This window comes from Megascapheus bottae, chromosome 25 (genome assembly GCF_031878675.1).
Source record: "Megascapheus bottae isolate mThoBot1 chromosome 25, mThoBot2.hap1, whole genome shotgun sequence".
NCBI lineage: Eukaryota > Metazoa > Chordata > Mammalia > Rodentia > Geomyidae > Megascapheus > Megascapheus bottae.
The window spans coordinates 16,994,910-17,007,420 of NC_143533.1; the positions used below are offsets into that span (position 1 = coordinate 16,994,910).

Consider the following 12,511-nt stretch of genomic DNA (forward strand, 5'->3'; position numbering starts at 1 on the left):
GCCTGTAGTACTAGCTACTCAGGAGGCTGAGATCTGAGGATCAAGGTTCAAAGCCAGCCCATCACAACAAAAGGACCTAAGATTCTTACCTTCAATTAACTTCTAGAAAATGGGGAGTGGGGCTTGGCTCAGGGTAGGGTGGTAGCCTTGAGCTGAAGGGCTCAGGGACAATGCTCAGGCCCAGGGGCTGGGTGGTAGTCTTGAGCTGCAGAGCTCAAGGACAGCACCCAGGTTGAGTTCAAGCCTCAAGGACAGCACCTAGGTTGAGTTCAAGCCCCAGGACCCACAAAAATAAATAAGCAAATAAAAGGAACATAATTATATCACCTTAGGGATATAACTCAGTGCTTTGTTAGACTTTTAAAATGTATCTTGTGTGTGTGTGTGTGTGTGTGTGTGTGTGTGTGTGTGTGTGTGTGTGTACTCAAGCTCTCATACTCTGCTCTTTTGCTCAAGGCTGGTGCTTGGGCCATACTGCTACTGCCAGCTTATCTATTGGCAAATTAGAGGTAAGAGTTTCCCTCTGCCTGAGCTAGCTTGGAACTGGAATCCTCAGACCCTTTTAAGTTTCCTGAGGAGCTACCAGTCAGTGCCTACATTATAATGTTATGTCTTAACAAAAGTCTTATCACTGCTACTTTACCAATGAAAACATTAATTAGTAAAATTGTCCATGTCCAGGGTAACCCCATTGACCTGTCCACTGTCCTGTGCATCCTGCATAGAGTTATGGGCTAACAATACTGAACTGTGCCCTTTGTGGTTGGTGCTAGGCATTTCACAGATACGTTTTATTCTGACCAGGGCCTTTTTGAGATTAAGTACGAATATTCCCTTTTAACAAACAGGAATACAGGGGTTCAGGGAGGATAAATATTCACAAGTCATACTGCCCAAAAGGGGCAGAGGTGGTACCCAAACTTTGACAACAAAGCTTGCTGCCTTCTCTCTAAGCCATGGAAGGGTGGAACTACCTTTCTGGAAAAAGTTCCAATTCTCAAGCAAAAAGGTAGAGGGACTTCGGGAAATAGCGACCTTGGTGTCATGCACCACATCCTTTCCCAGCCCTATGTAATTCTTTGGAGATTCTCACAGCTGAGAGAACAAATCCAGGTGTGACAGAGGGCTTATGATGCCCTGCTACTTACCTCTCCATTTTCTTGGTCTCTTTTGTGCACTTTGTCACAGGAACATGGCCCTGCTATAGATGTTATGGGCTGCTCCCCCAGCCCCAGGCTCCTACTTGAAGACCAGGGCTGCTCGACTTTGCTTCAGGTTGTACAGTCCCTGAAATTGAAACAGAAGAGAAGGCCTGATTCCTTGTCGTTGAAATGAACCAACCTATCTCTTTGTTCTGAAATAGCATGCAGTGACTCGGTTATGACAGAGACCTCTTTATATTTTTTTTAAAAAAATCAAGAGTTACTATGTGAATAAACGAGCTCAGTATGGCTCATAGAGGGAGGAGGGGGAGGGGAAGCCGGGGTTGGGGGGGGCATTGTTTCCAGCATTGTTGACTTGAGCTCTGGGGAAGAACTAAGTGAAAGTACATATTTGGTTCATACAACGAAGGCCATCAGAGCCACTCAATGGCAAAAACTAAGGAGGTACCTATAATCCCCAAGCTCATGTGATCAGCGTGAGCTAGCACACTCCCAAACAGAGGGAAAAATGGGATTTTCCTATTTAGGGTATGGGGACTGAGAATTTCCTGTGTCTAATACTATTATATTGGCCTGTCCTCCAAGTCAAGTGGTCTGATTAGGGGCAAAGGAAGGGATGAAAAAAATCACAAAAAGGTCTTAAGAGCCAGCTCTCCATACTAGGCTTCTGTCTAGAAGAACTGAGAGGATGTGAATCCTCCTTAGAGGGGGTTCCTGGCTGCTTGTCCAAAGGCTGAGGTTCATGGCTCAGCCCCCGTGTTGCCCAGGACTCTGTATCTGGAAGTGGGAAAGAACATGACTGGAAGCAAGGCAAGTGCACTCATCAGCAGTGTTGGTCTGCAATAAAAATCATCAACCTATCTCAACAGTATTTCCTGTAGGGAAACAGATGAGCAGACCATCACTGACTTCCTGGCGTGTCTGCGTGCGTGCATGCATGTGTGTGTGTGTGTGTGTGTGTGTGTGTGTGTGTGTACACGAAACAAGGCAATGCACAGGGAAGCCAAGTTCTGTTGACTGTTGAATGCTCTTCAAATGGTAATTATTACAGACACACGCGCAATTGAATGGCCTTGCTGACTTCACTTCAAACTTAGAATCACAGGTAAGGGGGCATTTTTCATCTCTAAGAGTTTGATAAACATGGGGACACTGAAAGTTGGCTATACTGGGGTTTGAACTTAGGTCCCGATACTTGCTAGGCAGGTACTCTTACTGAGCTACTTGCCACCCTTTTTATCACTGGCTCTTTTCAAGATCGGAACTTGCTTTTCTTTGCCTGGCTGGTTTGTACTGCAATTGGAATGGAGGTACGTATCACTGTGCCCAGCCTTCGGGCCTTCTCCGTAGCTTGGATGTCAAGCACACACTACCTTTCCCAAACATTGGTTAAGATGTGAGTTCAATGAGCTTCCCTTCAACCTCCCAGGCTGGCAGTGAACTGAGATCCTCCAATCTCAGCCTCTCAAATAACTAGGCGGCTTGAGCCATGGTGCCCAGTAAGAATAAAAGGTTGGGTTTTGAAACTTTAGTTTTTCTTAGATTACATTATGCCAAAGAGTGAGAAGTTCTCAATAGAGCTTCTTATCCTTTCTGGCGATGCCAGGCTTCCCGTAGTGCTTACAGGGTTCTGTGGGCAGCTCTGGGAAGGCTGGACCTCCCTACTTGGTTATCATGAACCTCCATTTTTGGTTCTGTTCTGTGGCCATTGTCATTTCAGTCAAATCCCCACTATAGGCCCTCGGTGGGAAAGTACTAAGTTTCTCCTTTCTCATAGTATTTTTAAATTTTGACTGTTCATCTAAAACTGAACAAGTCCACACAGAGGACCAACTGCTTTACCTCTAGAGAATTTTCAGATGAGGACATGAGATGCAAGCAGAAGAAAACTGTTTTTTAAAGAAGCACACACTTAATCCTCGGGGTGACACCTACTCCTGTTTCCTTTTATATTCAGAGGCGTGGGAGTCCCAAATCCAGAAATCTTCACGCAGGTATCAGCAGGAAGGAGAACATTGACAGTAAAGATGCTAGGAAATGGTGGGACCTTCATGCACATGTGTGTGTGTGTGTGTGTGTGTGTGTGTGTGTGTGTGTACACATGCATATGTGTGCACATGTGTATATGCATGTGTGCCCTGGTACAAAGGCTTGAACTCAGGGCCCTGTGCTCTCACATAGCTGTTTCCACTCATAGTTGGCACTCTACCACTTGAGTCAGAGTTCTACCTCTTTTTGCTGATTCATTGGAAAAAGAGTCTCAAAGAACTTCCTGCCCTTGCTGGCTTTGAACTACAATCTTGAGATCTCAACCTCCTGAGTAGGATTACAGACATGAGCCACCAGTGCCCAGCTCTAGTGTTTTGTGTTTTTAGAGAGTAACTGTTATTAGGCAGAAAGATGGAATGCAAATGTGCAGCCTTTGTTTTAAATGGACCCATATTTCTAGAATATACTTGGCATCCATTTCTTTTGGTTGATGCTCCCCTAGAACTTTCACTGTCAGAAACTCAATGGTAAAATGTTTATGCCCTGGCTTGGTGATGTCAGGTCCTAGGAATCTTTTTTTTGGGGGGGGGTCATTTGTGGGGTTTGAACTCTGGGCCTGGGCTATGTTCCTAAGCTCTTCAGCTCAAGGCTAGTGCTCTACCACTTTGAGCCACACTGCTACTTCCCATTTTCTGGTAGCTAATTGGGAGATAAGAGTCTCATGGACTTTTGAGCCCGGGCTGGCTTTGAACCAAGATCCTCAGATCTCAACCTCCTGAGTAGCTAGGAATTTTTTTTTTTTTGTCGGTCCTGGGCTTGAGCTCAGGGCCTGAGCACTGTCCTTGGACTTTGTCAAGGCTAGAGCTCTACCACTTGAGCCACAGCACCATTTCCAGCTTTTTCTATGTATATGTGGTACCAAGGAATTGAACCTGGGTCTTCGTGCATGCTAGGCAAGCACTCTACTACTAGGCCAAACTCCCGGCCCAGTACTAGGAACTTTCGATTCCAAGTTTTTCTTTTCTCTTTTTCCTATTTCAAATGTCATGTTTAACAAACAAAGATTCAAGAAGGGAACCTCTATATGCAATCACTGGCCCATAGATTTTAGAATGTAATTAAAAGTAAGCTGAGGGTTTGTGTGTCCTAGATACCTATCAATCTATATAACATTATGACTATAGAGTATATATCCCATCATAGATTTTTATGTCTATGTAGTTATGTTTATATCTCCAAGACCATGTTTCTCTTTTTTTTTTGTGGGTCATGGGGCCTCAACTCTGGGTCTAGGCTCTTTAGCTCAAGGCTAGTGCTCTACCACTTTGAGTCACAATGCCACTTTCATTTTTCTGGTGGTTAATTGAAGTTAAAAGAGTCTTACGGACTTTCCTGCCAGAGCTGGCTTTAAACCAGGATCCTCAGATCTCGGCCTCCTGAGTAGGTAGGATTATAGGTGTGAGCCACTGGCACTAGGCCATGACTCCAAGTTTTCTATCTTTTTTGAGCAGACACATTGCATGGACATTCACTCTACAAAGATACACAGGTATCCATTATGGGCTACATGGTGTCAATTACAGATGGCTCAAGACACGGCTTTTATCTTCAAGGAGTTCACAGACTAATGGAATTTAAAAAGTCTGGACTGAGTCCACACTTGCAAACTTCTTTCCCAAGGCATTTTGTAAACCCCACAGCCCTGCAAGGTATTTCCTAGCTTAACTTCCAGGAACATCTTTGACTGCCCCAACCCCTTTCTTCTGAGTGGATGTAATAGTGAACCACACTTACAAGATATTACACAAAGTACTATTTTCATTTTTTTAAAGAATTCTACATAAGCCTCCATGGCTTCATGTAAAAGTCTTCATTGCCTACTAAACATAGTTTTTGCACGGGGTAGCACTTGATGTGGAGAAAGGGATGAGTCTGATCTTAAAAAAAATAGGGGAAGCTAAGTCATCTATTAAGGGAATAATAATTCTTCACAAACAGATCAACCATTTACTGTTTTTTTCTTTTTTTAAATATTTTTTATTGTAAATAAAAGGGTTACATGATATTTGCCAGATAGAAGGTGCATCAATTCACATTATTCACATTGATACCCTTTCACATGTCTTGGTCCCCATTACCCTCCCCCACCCCCCCATCTTGGTTTTCCCCCCTTCCCTATCCAATTTCAAATAACCAAATACAAATATATCCAATATATCAGATAACAAAGTGAGATACTGTAACAACATGAGATAACCAAGGGACAGCAAAAGAGATGAGAGATAACATAGTACCTTAAGAACAACAATCATTCATTATATGGCTTTTGTTTCAATATCCTAGAGGTCCTTTCAATTAGCTTCATACTATATGATCTTATGTATCAAGATTTTGCTCTATTGCAGATCTCTGCTAGTAGAGCCCAAGGTTTCTACTGATTATGACAAATGAGGGAAACCATTGAACCTAAGTTCCTTTGAGTCTGGCTTACTTCACTTAATATGATTTTTTCTAAGTCTTTCCATTTCCTAACAAATGGGTCGATGTCATTTTTTCTAACAGCAGCATAGAATTCCATTGTGTAGAAATATCACATCTTGTTGATCCACTCATCTACTGAGGGACATCTGGGTTGGTTCCATATCTTTGTTATGGTGAATAGTGCTGCAATGAACATTGTTGTGCTAGTGGATTTAGTATGCCCTAGATTCTGGATGATTGGGTAAATGCCAAGTAGTGGAATTGCTGGGTCATAGGGGAGTTCTATGTTTAGCTTTTTGAGGCACTGCCACACTGCTTTCCATAGTGAGATCAACCATTTTCTAACTTAGTACTTCACACTGCTATTACGAAATCAAAGAATGAATAGTTTAGTCAACAGACATTTACTTTTCACAGTTCTGGAGGCTGGAAGTCTGAGGTCAGGAACCAGCAGGGACCGAATCTGGGGTGAAACCTCTTCAAGGTTGTAAGCTTCATTTTTTTTTTTTAAGCTTCACATGGTAGAGAGACAGCTAAAGTTATTTGGAGTCTCTTCTTACAAGGGTTCAAACCCTCATGGCCTAATTACTTACTAAAGGCCCCATTTTTCAAATACTACTGGAAGTGAAATTTTAATATGTGGTCTAAAGAAGGATGGAACATAAAAGCATTCAATCAATAATAGCATTTCTTAAGCTCTTTACCCCTTGAGAGTATTAACTTTTCTCTTTCTATACTGAAGCACTGTCCAAACAATGAACTTTGGTACAGGGTTGAAGATGGGAAGCAACAGAGCTCAGATCATTTAAGCCAGCATTACCAGGTAAGTAGGTACCATGCTCTAGCACTAGTAGGTGCCATACATCACCATTACAGGTACTATACACCAGCACCACAACTACTGCACATCACCACCAGTACATCGATAACAATGGTACTACCCATCATCTCCAGTAAATGTCGTACATTAGCAACAGTAGGCACCATACATCAAGCAACTGATTACCTATTATCTTACCAGGTTTAGGATATCCCTAAAGGCCTGTGTGATTAGTGCCATCCTTGTTGTATGATACCTGGGCCTGCCGAGACTTGGAGGTAATGTGATTTTTCTCAGATTATTAGCCTTTAAAACATCAATTAGAACCCAGTGTCCTAAGTGTGGGCTTCTATTGTCTCTACCATGCCACAGCCTCTAAGACTTTAGGGTCTGAATATGCTCCTTTTCCCATCTCTATACCAACACAATCTTCTATGATATGTGGGTGATACGAGGGAGGAATGGAGGGGAAAATGACTCTACCATCACAGTGGCATATGGATATTCATAAGAGGAAAATGCCCATTGAAAAGTCAATCTTAGCTTCTCCAGATCTAGATTTTCTTGGAGTGCAATTCAAGGAAGTGTTTATTTTCTAAAAAAAAGAATGTACAGAAAGTCACCATGAGACAAAAACAAGAAAAAGGGAAGGAAGGCCAGGGCCACTTTCCAGGGTATGTTCCTCTGACCAGGAGAGTAAGCTGGTGTAGAAAGTTGTATGTATATGATGGGGACCAGAGGCAGCCAGGTCACTGTACCTTGCTCCCTACCTTGCTTGTCCTCAGTGCTGGCTCTGGCTCAGAACAGAACTGGGGGCAGTGACACAGAATAAGGAGCTTTTATCCTCCATGGTCAGGGAGGGGTGATATTGCTTCTTACCCAGGGAGGGTAGTTGGGGGCGGGGGGGGGGAACAACCTGCACATTGCATTCCAGAGCACCAAGGTTTCTTCCTGTCAGTTCCCCACCTTTTCCCTGGTCTTTCCCTTCCATCAACTCCTATCTAGTCTCTAATTTACAATAAACTACTAAATCCTGACTGTTACACTTTGAGCAAAGATACTGGTACTATAGAAGTCAGTAGATATTAGTTCTTACCCTTGGTGTGTCAATCTCCTCCATGTCCCTAATTTCTAGGCACAGACAGCAGGCAGGGGATCAATCTGACTTACAGGTGTTACAGAGAAGTGGCAAGGACGTCAACCTGGCATGAAACTGGGGTGAAAATGAGACTAGGTTAGAGTTAATCACATCACTTGATGCTCCTTTTTTGAGGCACTATTTCCAAAAGGAGAGAACTAAGGCATCCCAGGAACTGGAAGTATATCCCTGGAGACCAGCAAATATATGGAAGCCTGTAGAAATTCAGGGCTGAAGTAGCACCTTCTGGAGCACCTCTAAAATTTGGCTTTGAAAGTGGTGCTGTGGCTCAAGTGGTAGGGCTGTGGCCTTGAGCTAAAGAGCTCAGAGACAATGCCCAGGCCCAGAGTTCAAGTCCTACAACTAACAACAAAAAGTTTAAAAAAAATTGGCTTGTATGTACCCCTAGAATAAGTCTTTCACAGCATTACAACACATTGCTCCAGATTTGACTAATTGTTTAATTTTTGTAATTCTCAACTAGTTTATGAGCTATTTCTACAAGAATGCCAGTGTAAACCCACAATAACTATAGTCTTCTGAAAAGAGAAAGGATGGTTCCTGGGTTCACTTCTCCCTGCCATTATCTTTGAGGCCCAGTGATTCTAGCAGACTCTCTAGAACAGACCCATATCCAGTTGATTATTCTATGTACTATATTTTGAATGCCTTCAAATCCTCCCCCTCTGTTTTTTATATTGCCATTGCCCCAGCAATGGGTCTTTTATCATTTTTGTCATATACTTTCATCAGGCCCTCTGCTGCCCCTTCCAAATCAAATACTACCATTTGTGGGCCTTCATGAAAACATTGGTTTCAAAGAAAAGTTTGATGCAAAAGCCTTCAGGCGCTTTCCACTGAATACCACAAGTGTGGACTTGACAATTAAAATCCTCCAGTCAGCTGTTGGTTCTAAACATTTCTCCTGCTTCCTGCTGCATGTCCTCCTTGGACCTAACTGGTCTTATTGCCTCCTAATCATGCTTAGATGCTTCCGTTGTCCTCAGTTTTTATCTGCCCTCCTTTTGAGCCCTCTCCTCCTCATTCCTCACCACTCAGGGAGGCTCATCCTTGCTTCCAAGATGGGCTCACATGTCATCACCTGGACTCGAGGTGATTCTCCTTGTCCTGGGCAATAACACTTTTGTTGGACCAATCATGCCACATACACTCTGTATTTTCAATAAGCATGGAGTGTACTTCCATGTGTACATATGACAGTACCACTATCATTTCTTCCCTACAGAACAGGAACGCACGAACTATTGCTCAGTCTACTTTCTAATTTCATATAGATACCTTTGTTGTTAAAAATGGGCCAGGGACTGGTAGCTTACACCCCTGATCCTAGCTACTGAGGAGGCTGAGACCTGAAGAATCAGTATGAAGCCAGCCTGAATAGAAAAATGGGACAGGAGCTATGGCAGAAAGCTCAGAGTACAAGACCCTGGTTAAAGTCCTCCTACTGGCCCTTACAATGACTGAAGGATAGTAGATGGAGGGCTTTTCTTTCTCTTTTCCTTTTACCTTTTGTTTCTTGTAGTTTTTATTTCTGAACATGTTATGTAACCTCCAATTATTTCTAATGTTTTTTTTTAAAGTTCCTCTTGTTCTTTTAAATGATTCAAGCATTGAAATGATTCCACTAGTTCCATAAAAAATGCTACAACCCTTCCAAAAATTGAAAGGTAGAGAAGGAAAGAAAGAGGGAGCAGTCCGGGAGCGTGGTCTAGTGGTAGAGTGCTTGCTTAGCATGCATGAAGCCCTGGGTTCAATTCCTCAGTGCCACAAACACAGAAAAAGCTGGAAGTGGTGCTGTGGCTCAAGTGGTAGAGCACTAGCCTTGAGCAAAAGCAGCTCAGGGACAGTGCCCCAGGTCTGGCGCACAAACTAACCAACAAAGAGAGAAGGACAAAAAAACTACTGGCTCTTTTTAAGGGAAGGACAACCAAGTAAAACAAGGCTGTCTCTGCTTTTATTTTTTCAATATTTTGCAAGAAGTAGCAATGCATCACAAGAATTTTCTTTTATGTCTTTGTGAACAAGTAACAAAAAGTCTACAAAAGTAATTTGAGCCTAAAATTCAATGCTTTCTAGGATAGATGTAAGTCATTTGCCTTAACACCTTCCTTAGAATGTGAATTTTATCTCAGCCCTGATTCTGGTCTCCCCTCTAGTCTCTGTGGGGCAGAAGTAATAAAACCTGCTCACTTGAGTCCTCTTCCAAAGGGAAGGCTTTAGGTTTGAACTCCACGGGCAGAGCACCTGAGGGGAGGGTTGGGCCACCTGGCAGGATTTTCTGGCCATGTGCTTGCCTCCTTCCAGCTTCTAGCGCTCTAACATTTACATTCACCTCCACTCTTACCCTCTTCCTTCCTTTGCCTTCCATAGTTGTTATCACTAACTTAGTAGCTTAAAGCATAAATGCATTGTCTGCTGTAGATTCTCTGCTCAGGGTTCTCCACCAGATAAAAATCAAGGTGTTGAGCTGCAGTGTTCCCGTTTCCTGTCCCTGCCCTGTGGCTCCAACTTCTGGGAAAGTTATGGCTTTCTTTTTAGAGTTAGGCTGATTAGATCTTATCCATCAGGAAAATCTCCCTTTTTAAGTCAACTGATTAGGGGCCTAGATAATAAAAAGCCACCTGGATATTTACATTGTTGTGGGCTTGTTACATTACTGTAGGCATGGATTGCATTGCATCCTCTTCACCCATGCCCATTATTTTTTTTTTTTTTGCCAGTCCTGGGAAGCCCAGGGCCTGAGCACTGTCCTTGGACTTTCTCAAGGCTAGAGCTCTACCACTTGAGCCTCAGCACCACTTCTGGCTTTTTTCTAGGTATGTGGTACCAAGGAATCGAACCCGGGTCTTCGTGCATGCTAGGCAAGCACTTTAACCACTAGGCCAAACTCCCGGCCTAGGCCCATTCTGCCCATTCTTACGGGTAGGGTGGTTGTCTGGGGTCTTAGGGGTCATCTTCAGATCCTACCTACTACACCTACCCACTCCTCCTCTATTATATCAACAAGATTCAGTTCTTTAATATTTTGGGACAATGGGCTGAAAAATGGGTTCGCTTTTCCCTTCTGGGTCCTTCTCTCCTATACGGCCTTCTGGCTTAGGTCTCCCTGCCTTACTACTCTGTATCTCTCATCCCTGCCTCTCCAATTTACGTGGTAAATCAGTGCAAATGTGTATGATTAGTGGCTTGCTTCTCTTCTCCCTACCCTCTGCCACCAAGCAGAATCAGAACCTTAAGTCTGTTTTCTGTAACCAAATACCCGAGACTGGGTAAATCCTTTTTCTTTTGAGTGGCACTAGGGTTTGAACTCAGGGCTTTCTACTTGCTAGGTAGGCACTCTATCATTGATGCACACCTCAAATGTTTTTTGCAGTGATTATTTCTGAGCTAAGGTCTTGTTGCCTACCCGGAGTGTGCTCCTGGACTTACCATGACAGGTGGGGCTGCCAGCTTCTCTCCATTAAGATGGGAGACTCACAGACTTTTTCTGTCTGTGTTGGCCTGGAACTGTGATCTTCCCAATCTCAGCCTCCCAGGTAGTTTAGGATGACAGATATGTATCACTGTATACAGCTGTGGGTTGAGAAGGGGTCTTGTGAACTTTTTGGTCTGGGATAGCCTTGAACTGTGATCCTTTTGATCTCAGCCCCCCAAACAGCTCAGCTTACAAGCCCTAGACTAGAGGCTGGCTCATGGCTTTGGAGGCTAGGAAGGCCAAACATGGTGTTAGTGAAGACTACATACTGCTTCAACTCATGGCAGTAAGTAGGAGAGGCGAGTAGGTGCGCACAGCAGGATAATGTGAGGAGGGGTTGCTTCACTTTTTAGCAACCCAATCTTGTGGTAACTAATGTAGTCCCACATTCCATGAGCACCACAACAACAATCCAATTTCACCATGAGTTTCAGTGCAGACAAGCTATACTCAAACTAGAGCAGAAACTATATAGCAGGAAAACTCTGTCCTCCTTACTGACCTATCTCAGTGCTGGAAGTGATGTGCTGACTTGTGGGGTTAGGATGGCTCCATGTCTTCTTAGCTACCACGTCTCTTCAGGCCAGGGCCTCTGGCTCATCCATGCCTTTCATGTCAGAGTTGAAGCACGGGGAAAGGCCTGGGCCTCACCACAGGGGCTCAGGCTGGACCTGAGCATGGCATGTAGGGTGAAGATAAACACTGAAGACAAGGGAGAAGCACCTTGTCTGAATTTGTTTTTTTTTTACCATCAGTACATTCTGGCTACTGTGTCCATTCTTTTCAGGTAGCTGAGTTTCTCCCAAGCATGGGACATAAACCTTGGTCTCTTATCTCAGTTCTCAGATAATCTTTCAATATTTTATTTCTTGTAACACATGGAAGAGTTTTCCTATATTGAAAGGAAGCAGGAAAGCAGGAAATCTCTGTTTTGGGAAGGGAGTAGTAAGTGACTTACTTTAAAATGGAATGCTCAACCTTTGTAAAGATGAGCAACTTGATTATTCGAGATTTTCTCTTGAAAGACACAAAGGCATTGCTAAGTCACTGTGAATTTTGTGACTTAAGAGGGATTCTTTTAGATTTTTCGAGTCATAACTCCAAGAGTCTTGAATGTACTTGTCCTCCTTTACAACTTAACCAAAATATGGAGGTGATATTTGGAAAATGAAGCAAATGTATAGGAAGCAAACATTTTGTATAATCTCACAAGCCACTGAAAATTATCTCTGGGTGTGCGCTTGCATTGGAAAAAAAACCAGAAGTGGTTTACTCCTTGTAAAGCCATCACTACAGCCTCCTGTCCACACTTTACAGCAAACACTATCTTAATGATGTGCTGGGTAGAGACATACAGTCATGCGGAAATGGTTTTATCTGGTTAAGACTTGCTACCTGATTGGCAGCTAAAGGGAGATGAATGG

The 12,511-nt window shown here is 43.3% G+C and overlaps 1 protein-coding gene across 1 annotated transcript in view; it reads right to left on the bottom strand.

Moving 5' to 3' along the window:
• Gldn (gliomedin) overlaps nucleotides 1–11,476 on the bottom strand; it is a 63,802-nt gene extending 52,326 nt beyond the window's left edge. The window contains exons 1-3 of the mRNA XM_090358412.1: nucleotides 11,042–11,476; nucleotides 7,550–7,666; nucleotides 1,149–1,287 (exon numbers count right to left, since the gene is read on the bottom strand). The gene's annotated coding sequence lies outside the window, so the exon portion shown is untranslated. The remainder of the gene's footprint in view (nucleotides 1–1,148; nucleotides 1,288–7,549; nucleotides 7,667–11,041) is intronic.
• Between the last annotated feature and the right edge of the window lie 1,035 nt (nucleotides 11,477–12,511).